The following is a 12,217-nucleotide window of genomic DNA, read 5'->3' as shown; positions in this document are numbered from 1 at the left end:
TTTCAATGAAATGATTTTTTCCCCAAAGCGCTCGCTCGCGGAAAAGGGATAAGGACTTAATTAATATTTTATCAGTCAAAAATCAATTGAAAAAAAAAAGATTTGCTCAACTTAATTACAACACAAACTACTTCAAGCAGATGATAATCTGAGGATTAAAAATACCCGTAAGCACCAAAATGCCAAAAGTGCCTTTTTTAGCTTGCCCCCCCCCCAAAAAAAAAAAAAAAAAAAAAACATTCTGCCGACCCTGGTCTAGTGCCATTCTGTTCATTACGATTTCGCCTAACGACCATTTGGTTCAATGACCATTTAGTCCAATAATCACTTCGCCTAATCACCAGTTCGTCTATAACAATTTCGTCTGATAACAAGTTGGTGTAATACCCAATTTCTTTTAATTCATGTCACTCAATCAACACCAACTCCAGTCAGGCAAAATGGTAAATTGCCATCGGACCAAATGGTTATTGGACAAAATGGTGAGTGGATGAAATGGCAATTAGACAATGTAGATGGTGGACCCACTAATGATAGGCCCATTGATAGTGCACGAGTTGGTAATTGGACGAACTGGTAATTGGACGAACTGGCATTAGACAATAAGAGATCCCCCATTACATACCACACGTTTCCTTACATATATGTTGAGGAAAAAATATTAGGCATATGAATTGAATTGAATTTATTAGCAAACTTCATTCACATGGCATAAGTATTTTGTTTGAAAATATATACAATGGTAACTTAAACAAAAACATTCATCACTGTATGTCGTATATATCAGTAATACATCAATAGATAGATTTCCAAATATCATAAAGATATACATCTATATACAAAAAGAAATGACAAATTGAAATTTAACACAAAGAAGGTGTAGCATAATACAATATATATAAGTTATCTAATTATCGAATCGGGAAGTAAATAAATGTGTACGGTAGAGATATCTTTTTTGGTAATGGTGGCTTTGGTGGCTTTTAGATAGCTTGAATGGAATTTTAAAAGAAAAATGTACTTGATGTTAACACTCACCCCTTTTATTTATAATTGCTTTGAAGAACTTACAAAAATTATCAATTATGTTTTCATTATCAAGTTTTATAATGAATATAAATTTGTCTTCATTGCTAAGGTTTTTAAAATGTTTATACATTTCAGCTATTTTGTCAAAAAAAACACCACCCCTTCTGTTGTGTGTACATATTCTTTTATCGTGTGATACTCATCCCCAACACTTCCTGAATTACAATTATTGCACGTTCTTAAATGTAAGGGTACTTTATTTGGACGTCTGTCTTCCATTTTCAATGGATAAATTATGGGAACTTATTCTAAATCCACAGATGTTTTTTCCATATTTTCTGATTTTTTACAGTTAAAAGATATTTCTCTGTTTGTATATTCTGTTTAAAAAGTTAATAAGTTCTCAATTTATTTTGCTCAGCATCACTTGCTCGATCATGACGTAAATCCAAAAGAACTGGCGATTGAAAATTGTTCTTTTTATTTCTTCTTTTACTACTCTATCACTATCAACTATCTCACCTAGTTCTAAACTATTCTTATTCACATCCAAATATATGTTAAATCCCTAATAAGAAGATGTTACAGATTTCGTAGCCAGCGTTCGCAATTATTCTCCATTATCTTTTTTGTTTTCTTCAAAGGAGTGATGTAGCAAAGAATCTTCATCTATACTCCTCATTCGACCATAATATTTTCCCAAGTTTCCGCTAATTTGTGTTATCAGTGGATACATTCCAATTTCTGCAAGTATTGCTAAGTGGCTACTCATTTGGTTAATTCCGAAGACATTTCTCAGCCATTGAAACTGGACACACTGAATTTCATTTCTCAAATACAACTTTGAATTATCATTTGCAAGCTCCGCTAACTTTTTAAAGTTGATGGTGAAAGCCCGCCATACCTCCGAACAATATTAGTGTATTGGCTTTATTAAAGAGTCAAATATTCGTGATGCGGTTTTTATATTTAGAAGATTGTAGCCAAAGGATTGAAATAATATGAATAATACTCTCTTGGCTTTATCTGCCAGATTAACTCTTGTATCTTTGAATGAGCCGCAGTTATCAAACGTAAATATGCTGCATGTTTAACAATTTCAATGTTCTGATCATGTACCTCGAAAGCCTGATCTTTCATTTTTTGTTACAAATCATCATTTTTGTTTTGTCAGTATTAACATTCAATAACAATTTATCACAGTAAATACCAAGTCTATCTTACTTTGCTTGCATTCCACACATTGATTTTGATACCAATACAATGTCATCTCCATACATTAAACAGTTGACTTACTTTCCATTCAACTCAACTGGATCAGTGTCAGTAATTCCTAACTCTTGAGGCAAGTCATTTAGATAGAGGTTGAAAAGGGTGAGACTTAACGTACACCCTTGTTTGACACCACAATTGCTTCCAAAAGTTTCAGTAATCCCTTCATTCAGCTTTACACTCAACTTTAGGTTTTTTAATTCATATTAGTTACAATCTCATAAAAATTGCCTCCTATATCATACTTCAGCATTTTATAAAACAGACCATTCCTCCATATACTGTCGAATGCTTTTTGCAGGTCGACAAAACACAAATATATATTACACTTGTCATCCATCTTATGCGTTCTCACGTATTTGTCTAAGATGGTCTTTCACGTAAATATGTGATCTGATGTTCGATGGCCTTCCTTGAAACCTATTTGATTTAACATAAATATTATTATCCATGAGATATTTCACAAGGCGTTTATTTAGAATAATACAAAATAATTTTCCAATGGAGCTTGAAAGGGAAATTCCTCGATAGTTTGGCAGGGTTGGTTTTAGACCCTGCTTTGCACAATGGTATAATATAACTTTCTGACCATTTTTGAGGAAAGTTTCCACTGACGAGGATCAAGTTGAAACATTTTGCTAACACTTGTGAAAAATTGTATATACCTGCTTTTAACATTTCATTTAGAATCGCATCAAAACCAGTTGCTTTCTTTGGTTAAAGTTTTTTTAATACATGCCATGACTTCGGAAGATGATATAGAAAAATCCAACGAACTGAAGGTTCTTTTCAGATGTTCTTCATTTAGTTGACCCTCAATCACCCGTTGATTTTCAGTAAGTGAGTAGTCCTTATTCATTAATTTGCGGAAGTAAGTATACCACTCTATATCTGAAATCTTTCCGGAAATATCCTTTCTTTCAGTATGCAGTTCATTCAAATAATTTATTATACTCCATTCTTTTGTGTTAGTGCTTTACATGTTTTCTAACCTTGTTAACATATTTTCTCTGCTTTCTCTAACATTTGTTTTGAGTTTTTTCTTGAATAACTTCCTACACGTATAATACGTATTTCTCAATTGACAATCGAATGGATTCTTACATACTTCCCGACACAATGTCTTAACCTTTTCCTAAGTGCTTCTGTTTCTCTATCACTTTGAAAATGTGTACATTTTCTTCGTATATTATGTTTATTCGTTGGTATTTTCCTTGGTATTTGAGCTGAAACGGCCACGTGTAAAATACAGTCAGTCAGCTCGTTCACTGCAGTATCTATTCCGTTTTCATCTAACATGTAATTCTTTTCATACAAAGCATTCATCATGTCCTTGTCTTGGGGCTCTTTCGGGGCCCTTTCAGACTGTTCCCTGCTAAACCGACCCTGCCATTTAAAAATTTCTAAGGGTTGCTTTAACTCTTTAACACTGCTTTCACATTGATCTTTATGTATATCTCTGTAATGATTTGCCCTCATCTATACCTCTATTGTGCAGTGGTCTGAATGAGTCGTTAAAGGTAATACATGGAAGAATGTGATTAGACCATATAAGGTGCGGATCCAGCTATCGCCAATGGGGGGGGGGGCGGAATTTTTTTCAGCCATAGATTATTTTCCCTGATCGGCCGCTCGAATATGATTTTTGCCGGGATTCTTTGTTTCTTTGAAGGGGTAGTCCTAATGGTCACTTTTTAGCTTTATTCTTATGAAACATAAATGTATCATACCATAACCCTTATTTATATAATGCGAGCGCGAAGCGCGGGCTAATTTTTTAAATAATCTTATGTACTTTTTCCTAAAATTTTGAACATTCTTGGAAATGTTTGTTTTCCTGAAAAAACATGTATGCAAGTTGATAATTACTACGAGCGTAAACAGTTAGCAGAAATGAAGTGATGGAAAAGGTACTGTTAAATACTTGCTTGCAATTAGCCATGAATACGTTACATATTTTTAGATATCAAACAATGCGAGCGCGAAGCGCGAGCCGATTTTCTTAAACATTTTTACCTAAGTAATGGAAATTCTTAGCACTTTTTGTAACTTAACAGAATAGGTATATAATTAAACATTCGAGCACGAAGCGTGAGCAAAAAGATTTGAGATTTAGACCTACTGAACAAGACGCTATTCAATTAGTTTTGTAAATCATGAAAATGATGAGTAAGTGGGGATCTTCCTTACATTAATAATGCGAGCGGAGAGCGCGAGCAGAAAATATTTGTATACGTTTTGAACTGCTCGAAATTGTACCTGTTCTGAATTGCTTGCATTTAGCCATGAAGACGTTACATATTTCAACATTCAAATATTGCGAGCGAGAAGCGCGAGCTGAAATTTTTGACCTCTTTTACCTGAATAATGGAAATTCTAATCACTTTTTGTAATCTTGGAAGGACTCTAAGTATATAAACTAAACTTTTTTATGCGAGCGCGAAGTGCGAGCGGAAAACTTCTGGACACTCTATTCATGTTTTGTAAATCATGAAAAGTTATTATCAATTTTCATACATAAATAATGCGAGCGCAAAGCGCGAGCAGACAATGATATTGTGATCTGAAACTGGATAATGATTTAAACAGAGAACAATCTGCGTATCTAAATAAACGTGTGTTTTAGATTTCGACCTAGAATTCGGGTATTCTAAGTACTTTTCTTATCATGAAAATTAATAAAGCGAGCGCAAAGCGCGAGCTAAAAGTATATGATATTCCGATCTATAAAGGGTCAATTTAAGCTCTGTAATGCAAACACTTTGTGGGAAAATTGTGAATTGTGATGGATCACAGTTTAAAAAGAGCTGATGTATTTTATTATTATTACTTTGAGTTTTTACATAGGACCGGAACATTCTATAAGGGCATTATGCCATCATATGAAAATGATGACTCTCTTCCTATTTTTCTTCCTAAGCATGTGAGCGCGAAATCTCTTAATATTATGGCCTGAAAATTGGACATTTAAAGCACTTTTGTAATTATGCATAAGATGCATGATAATGCGAGCGGAAATTGCGATCCGAATTTTTTGATAAACTGTCATCAAAGTAGTTTGATTTAGAATTAATATTGGGATATACATAACTCACTAATCAAAATGCTAGCGTGCAGCGCTAGCTGATACGTTTTGACAATATGACTTGAATAGGGATATTTTGAGAACTTTATGGAATACAAGTAAAACCTGCAAATCAAATTTTGCGAGCGCGCAGCGCAAGCTGAAAATGATAATATTCAGACCATAACACAGACATTTTTACAGAGCACTTTTTAAAAATCAATTTGTAAATCAAACAAAATAATGAAAATTCAATTTCCCAGCTGAAATATGTTTTATAATACTTCAAAATTTCAACCTCCATATTGATCAAGATATGCAAATCCCCTAAGAGACAATGAGAGCGCGAAGCGCGAGCGAAAATGTTTTATCCTAACAAATAGATTTTCAAAAAATTATTTTCAAAGTCTTCCCCTCATGTTATTTTATTCAATCACGTTCCTCCTCTTATGTTTGCCTTTTTTTCTTTTCTCCTCTCTTTTCCCTTCCTTTTCTTTTTTTCTTATTTTTTTGCCAAAGGGGGGGGGGCGCCCCTCGCCCCCCCCCCCCTCTGCATATAAATCACTATCTGCCAGTGTATAGTCAATAACGCTCGGTGTAGCACCATTTGCACTATAACATGAAACATTTCCATCCGGGTCTTCAAACGTACGACCATTTAGAATTCGGAGATCACACATTTTTACATAATTCATATCTTTCCCCCTTTTTTTATTGGGGGGGGGGTCTACAATCCTTGTTTCTTCTATCCATCACATTAAAATAATTCTCTATTCTATATTGTGGTATTAATCGAACTATGTTGTCTTTTCTGGTGTATTCTGATCAGACACATTGCTGGTGTAACCATTAAGATCTCCCATTACATATGTATATAGAGATATAAATATGTCGAGTCAAAAAAGTCATAAAGACAAATGTACGTAAAGCTTTAATTTAGTTTCCTAACTCACCGTTATTGGAGACTATACATCGTCACTCGCAAATGCTAAGGGCATGCCAGTGTTCACATTGAACTCTATTTTTAGCCATATTGTAGTTTATTATCCATTGATAGATCCAGACGTGATATTTGTGACGTCCCTTGTCTGATGCAAGTCAAATAAAGCCATTTTAAAAGAAAACAAATCACGCGTGAATATTCAAATATCTTTGAAAGACTGCATGAAGCTTCGTACACAACCATTGGAATGGGGCAATATTGGAATATCGTACGAACAATCCGGTCTGAATACATCATACGACTTTATTCACCGATTCTTTATGAAAAATATGTTTCATTTGAATGCACTTGGTATTCTCTATTGTTGTACACTTTTTGTAATTTTCTACATAAAGGTGAAGCTTGTATAGCTAGGAAGATTTGTACGAATTCAACTGGAAGAGAATTAGTATTGTCAAGGGCGATAATTCAAATTTACACTCTGAAAAATAATTGCTCAATATCTAGTAAAAAAAAATACCCTTTACCTATGTAAAACGAATATGTTTTTTGCCGTATTTTACTTAACTAATGTGCAGAACATTTGACACAATGGAGAATGTAAGATCTTTAGTATTAATGTTGTGTAAAAGGGAACACGGTTGTTGGGTAAAACACGGCACTACACAGGTTGAGTAAACTATTTCACAATAAATGCGTAGTATTTTAATCAACAAATGTGCAGAATACGTATTACACAACGAGGAATGTAACATTCTAAGTATTTGTTAGGTAAAAGGGAACATGGTTGTTGTTGTTGTTGGGTAAAAAGTGACAGAGTACATGTTGTGTAAAATGTTTTACTATTTAAAAAGTGTGCATAATATCTGGCACAATAGGGAATATGAAACTCTTTAGTATTATGTTGGTTAAAAGGGAACGTGGCTGAAGTTGTTGCTGTATTTGAAGAAATGATTATTTATTCAATTTTATTCAAATGTCGTTTTTTAGGCATGTTAGATTTACAAGAGTTTAAGTTGTAGCTGTACGAACAGGCTGACTAAATAACACCTTTAGAAAATAAATTATTTTATTTTGTTTAAGGGTTAAATCTATATTATGTTACTCAAATTGGCAACATCAATATTTCAATTTTAATGCTACATGCTTCTAATTGAGTGCGATGTGTTTGAAACCAACACACATACTTAGGAACTTCGATTTTTTTACTTCAAATTTAAATGAAAAAAATTGATCTTCAACTTTCAATGTGCTGCCATCTTAAGGAATTTAATGATTAATCTGATTGCAAATAAAATCCTGCCCTTAAATACATTATATCATTTACCAACATTGGGAAGAGTGTATAATAACATTCATACTATTTCGACCATAGGAGTCGATTTCTTGTGATGATTTGGGGTTGATCGGCGTGGAAGCAAAGCAGCCGAGGGAGGAAGGGTGTGGGAGGGGGAACTGCGTAAATTAATATGTATGCGAAAATCGCATTGTTAAGGACTAGAGCAGAACCAAATGGGATGTTTACCTAAGGACTTGTTGACTTTGGAAGGGCTGGTCTTAAATGACTTGCGACCGCCGGTGCGACCGTCATTCCCAATACAAAATTCCGTTCTGTGAGCACATAGTTTTGTTTTTCGTTGAATATAGTACTGATCTTTATTTGCTATCTTTAATACAGTACTCTTTAAGCACATGTTTTATGCAACATTTATTACAGTTTGCAAAGTTCGATTATTGTACAAAACAATAACCCTTTTTCTGCTATTTGTTACGTATACTTTTTTTTCCTCACCAAAAGTGCGACTATTGCTGCAAATTGCTTAACACGATAGCGGAAAGAAACTTAATTTTGACCAAAAAAAAATTGGGGAAAACCAGACTCATCCGAAACAAACAAAAAAGAAGTTACTCGCGCAAAAACACTAATTGTCAATAAGTTGGTGATACGCCGTTTGTACTTCCTCTTTCATTTAAGTTATAAATGTGAAGGTTTTTTAAGGTTAATGCGTTTGAAAATCCAATTTTCTATCAGATTTTTGACGAAATGTAAAATTTTGCCTCTTCTCCATCTCTGTCCCTGTTTCCTTTTCTTTCCCTTTTTTATTGGTCTTTAAAAATTAAGTGGGGTGGTAGGCAGCCCCCCCCCCTTCTATCTGTACGCCAGTGCTGATAATCTATTAATAATAAACTGTTGTTATTGGTTGATAAATAATTGTCATAGAACGAACTGTTTCGGAGGGCTAATAGCCTTTCGTGAAAAGCTCCCCGGTTGTCCGGAAAGCGTGCGTTAATGTGACTCCCCGTTTGTTTACGGGGAGTCACATTTGTACGATACTGCAACAAATAATTAAGCAGATTTTATTTTTTTTTTCTTTTTTTTATTAGTTTAGTTTAGTTTACTCCAACGATGTTGTAGGACGAAGCCTGTTCATCGATCAAAGTAGAAATGTCTATTGTTGCTCTCCTTCAGACAAAATTAGATGCGCTACTTATGTTGGCATGGAGGGGTGGCAGGGGTATCGTAGACAGTGAAAAATCCCATGGAAACACACAAGAAACGAAAATTACTAAAAGTCATAGGCAATCTTCTCCCAATGCTTATCCAGTCTATTCTTAAAAGCAATCACTGAACAAGCAGTAACTACATCTTCTGGGAGACTGTTCCACACATCTATCACTCGGTTAGCAAAGAAAAACTTACGCACATCAAGACGCGAATATCTTTTCTCTAGCTTTAAGGAATGACCTCGCGTTTTACCACCTTGTCTCAGATAGAAAAGTTCAGAACTTGAATCATAGTAACCATGCAGATATTTGTACACATCAATCATGTCACCTCTTTTACGTCGATGACTGAGTGATGGCAATTTCAGGAGGCGAAGACGTTCAGAGTATGATAAGTGCTTAATACCTGGGATCAATTTAGTAGCTCTACGTTGGACACTTTCTAACCGCCTCTGCTCACCCAGCTTATACGGTGACCATGCAGCCTGGCCATACTCTAAGATAGGGCGAATAATACCCTTAAACAAAAGCTTAATAGAGGTCTTATCCAAATGTACAAAAGTTCTTCTAATAATACCAAGCAGTCTATTAGACTTTGACACCACTTTAGAAATGTGCTCCTTGAAAGAAAGACGTGAGTCTACCTGAACTCCTAAATCTCTCTCACTCTCACATTCACGTAGAACAACCGATTGTGAACCTTTGGTCATATGATACTCAGAGTCAGAACTACTTCTTCAAATCTTCAACACAGTACATTTATCTGGGTGAAAACGTAGCTGCCACTTCTCAGCCCAGGCCTCAAGCTCAGTCAAATCATCCTGCAATTTACCGGTGGCCCCTGGAACATCAGAACGAACATACAACTTAGTATCGTCAGCAAACAGTTTGGCTGAAGTCTGCACTATATCTGGGAGATCATTAACATACATTAAAAACAAAATGGGGCCGAGAACACTGCCCTGGGGTATTCCACTGCAAACTTCTGACCAGTGGGAATGTTGACCACTGACAACGACCCTTTGACGTCTACCAAGCAGGAAATCACTTATCCATGCATGCATTTTCCCTTTGACTCCAAGAGCTTGTAGTTTACTAAGAAGTCGGTGATGGGGGACAGTGTCAAAGGCTTTCATAAAATCCATGAACACTACATCTATACTACCGCCATCATCCAAAATGCGGGTCCACTCATCCAAAACTTCTAAAAACTGTGTAGTACAAGAACGTCCAGCAATAAAACCATGCTGATGAACAGAGAGCAGCTCATTCTCCTGGAGATGACGAATAAGTTGTGTCCTTATCAAGCTTTCAAGTAACTTACAAATAACACATGTCAGACTTACAGGCCTGTAGTTCCTACCTTCTGATTTGCTACCCTTTTTGAATACAGGGGTCACATTAGCACTCTTCCAATCTTCAGGCAAAACTCCTTGTCCTACACTTTTCTGAAACAGAATGGAAATAGGAAAGCAAAGTACATCAGCTAATTCCTTGAGTACACGTGGGTGGATTTGGTCAGGCCCAGGAGCTTTACTTGGTTGCAGTTTACACAGAAGATTGAATACATCATTGGAAGATATCTCTATGTCATCAAACGGAGCAATAAAAACACCCACAGGGGGAGCTGGCATGTCATTCATATTCTCCTGAGTAAAAACTGATGTGAAAACATCCTGCAAAACTTCAGCCTTTTCCTTGTTTGAAGTAGTGGTACTCCCATCAGGTTTGACAATGTTGGCAACTGACTCCCGGACAGTGGTCTTGGATTTTACATAGGACCAAAAAGCTTTAGGGCATTGTTTAGATCCAGATGCAATACGTCCCTCAAAATTATGAACAGCTTTTCTACATGCCCATCTGGCCTGATTACTTGAACGGGCGTAACATTGGCGTTGTTCATCAATATCCCTTCCACTGTATCTTGTACGATTAACATCCTTTAGCATATCACGCAGTTTCCTATACTGTCTGTGCTTCTCCTGCACAAGGCCAAGGGTCTTTGCATCCATCCAAGGTTTCTTTTGTTGATGCCTCTTTGAGTCAATCTTTGGGGTATATCTATCGACAGCATCATGTAACTTCTGCTTGAAAAAGAGCCAAGATTCCTCAACAGACTTATCTGCAAACTCAGCTTCCCAATCTACATCATGTAGCTTATCACTCATAGTTGCAAAGTCTGCCTTGTTAAACAGGTACTTGCTGTCTCTAATGGAAGAGATAAATCCCTTAATCTTCATATCAAAAATGAGAGTGCAATGATCACTTTTCCCTATGCCTGCAGTCGTATTAATTTCAGAAATGTCATCCTCACTGCAAGTAAAAACCAAGTCTAAGATGTTAGAGCGCTGGCCTTGTCTGTGTCTAGTTGGTTCTTGTTGATGCTGTACAAGGAAAGCATCCCTCGTGCTTTCAAGAAATTTAAAGGCTGAGTGTTCTACACCAGGAATACATGTTTCAGACTTCCAATCAATCTCGGGATAATTAAAATCACCAAAAATCAAAACATCTTTAAAACCACCTGATCCAATCCCACGTAAAGTAGAACAGAGTTGTTCATTCTCAAGATCATTACTATTTGGGCTGCGATAAACTAAACCGACTAGAAGTTTGGTGCTTCCAGAGAAAGGAATCTGAGCAAACACAGCCTGCTGAAATCCATACACAGACAAACCTGTAAATAACTCGGGTTTCAAAGAACAAGATATATACAAACATACTCCACGACCGTCTTCTTGTAGGTTGTGGAAAACTTCATAACCATCTAGCTGAATTTCAGCTAAAGATAGATTGTAACGAGAATTCTTTGGTTTAACTTCTGTCAAACCAATAACATGGGGATGATAACTAGAAATAAGAACTTGTAACTCATGCCTTTTATTTAGGAACGTATCTACATTAGAATATATACACTTGAGGCTACTAGGATATGCATTTACTTGCTGATCTCCGGGAAGTCTTTTCGACTTGCCAGATCCAGCTCTGGAGCTACCTGCTGCCCTATCACCTGGGGTTGGCGAGGATCCTGCACTGATCTCATAGGAGAAGCTTGGTACCTTCCGATGTTCACAACCCTTCCATTTCTCCTTATCCACTTTGCAGACAGGTCGCCCTGCTGAAAGGACTCTTTCTTCCTCTTGTTTAAGGCCTCCATCAAGTTTTTTTCTTGCTTCCTCTGGAGCGGAGTTAGATCTTGCCTAACCTGAATACTCTTCAGATCATCAAACTCCTTAAGACGATGAGCTGACTTCAAAACTGTATCCCTCTGAGAAACAGAATCAGTGCTGATGCGCAAAGGGCGCGGCGCAGCTGTCGCTGAGTCACGTTTGGAAGAACCGAGGCGTCTGCAGTCTGTGATAACAACTGGCGCCGCTTCAATGCTGGTAAATACAGCTTTCACTTTC

The 12,217-nt window shown here is 36.3% G+C and overlaps 1 protein-coding gene across 1 annotated transcript in view; it reads right to left on the bottom strand.

Moving 5' to 3' along the window:
- Nucleotides 1-12,217, bottom strand: part of LOC121414358 — a 47,535-nt gene that overhangs the window by 28,263 nt on the left and 7,055 nt on the right. The window lies entirely within an intron of this gene.

Source organism: Lytechinus variegatus, chromosome 4 (genome assembly GCF_018143015.1).
Source record: "Lytechinus variegatus isolate NC3 chromosome 4, Lvar_3.0, whole genome shotgun sequence".
Taxonomy (NCBI): Eukaryota; Metazoa; Echinodermata; class Echinoidea; order Temnopleuroida; family Toxopneustidae; genus Lytechinus; species Lytechinus variegatus.
The sequence above is the reverse complement of the archived record's forward strand: the minus strand, read 5'-3'. Positions and strand labels throughout refer to the sequence as shown.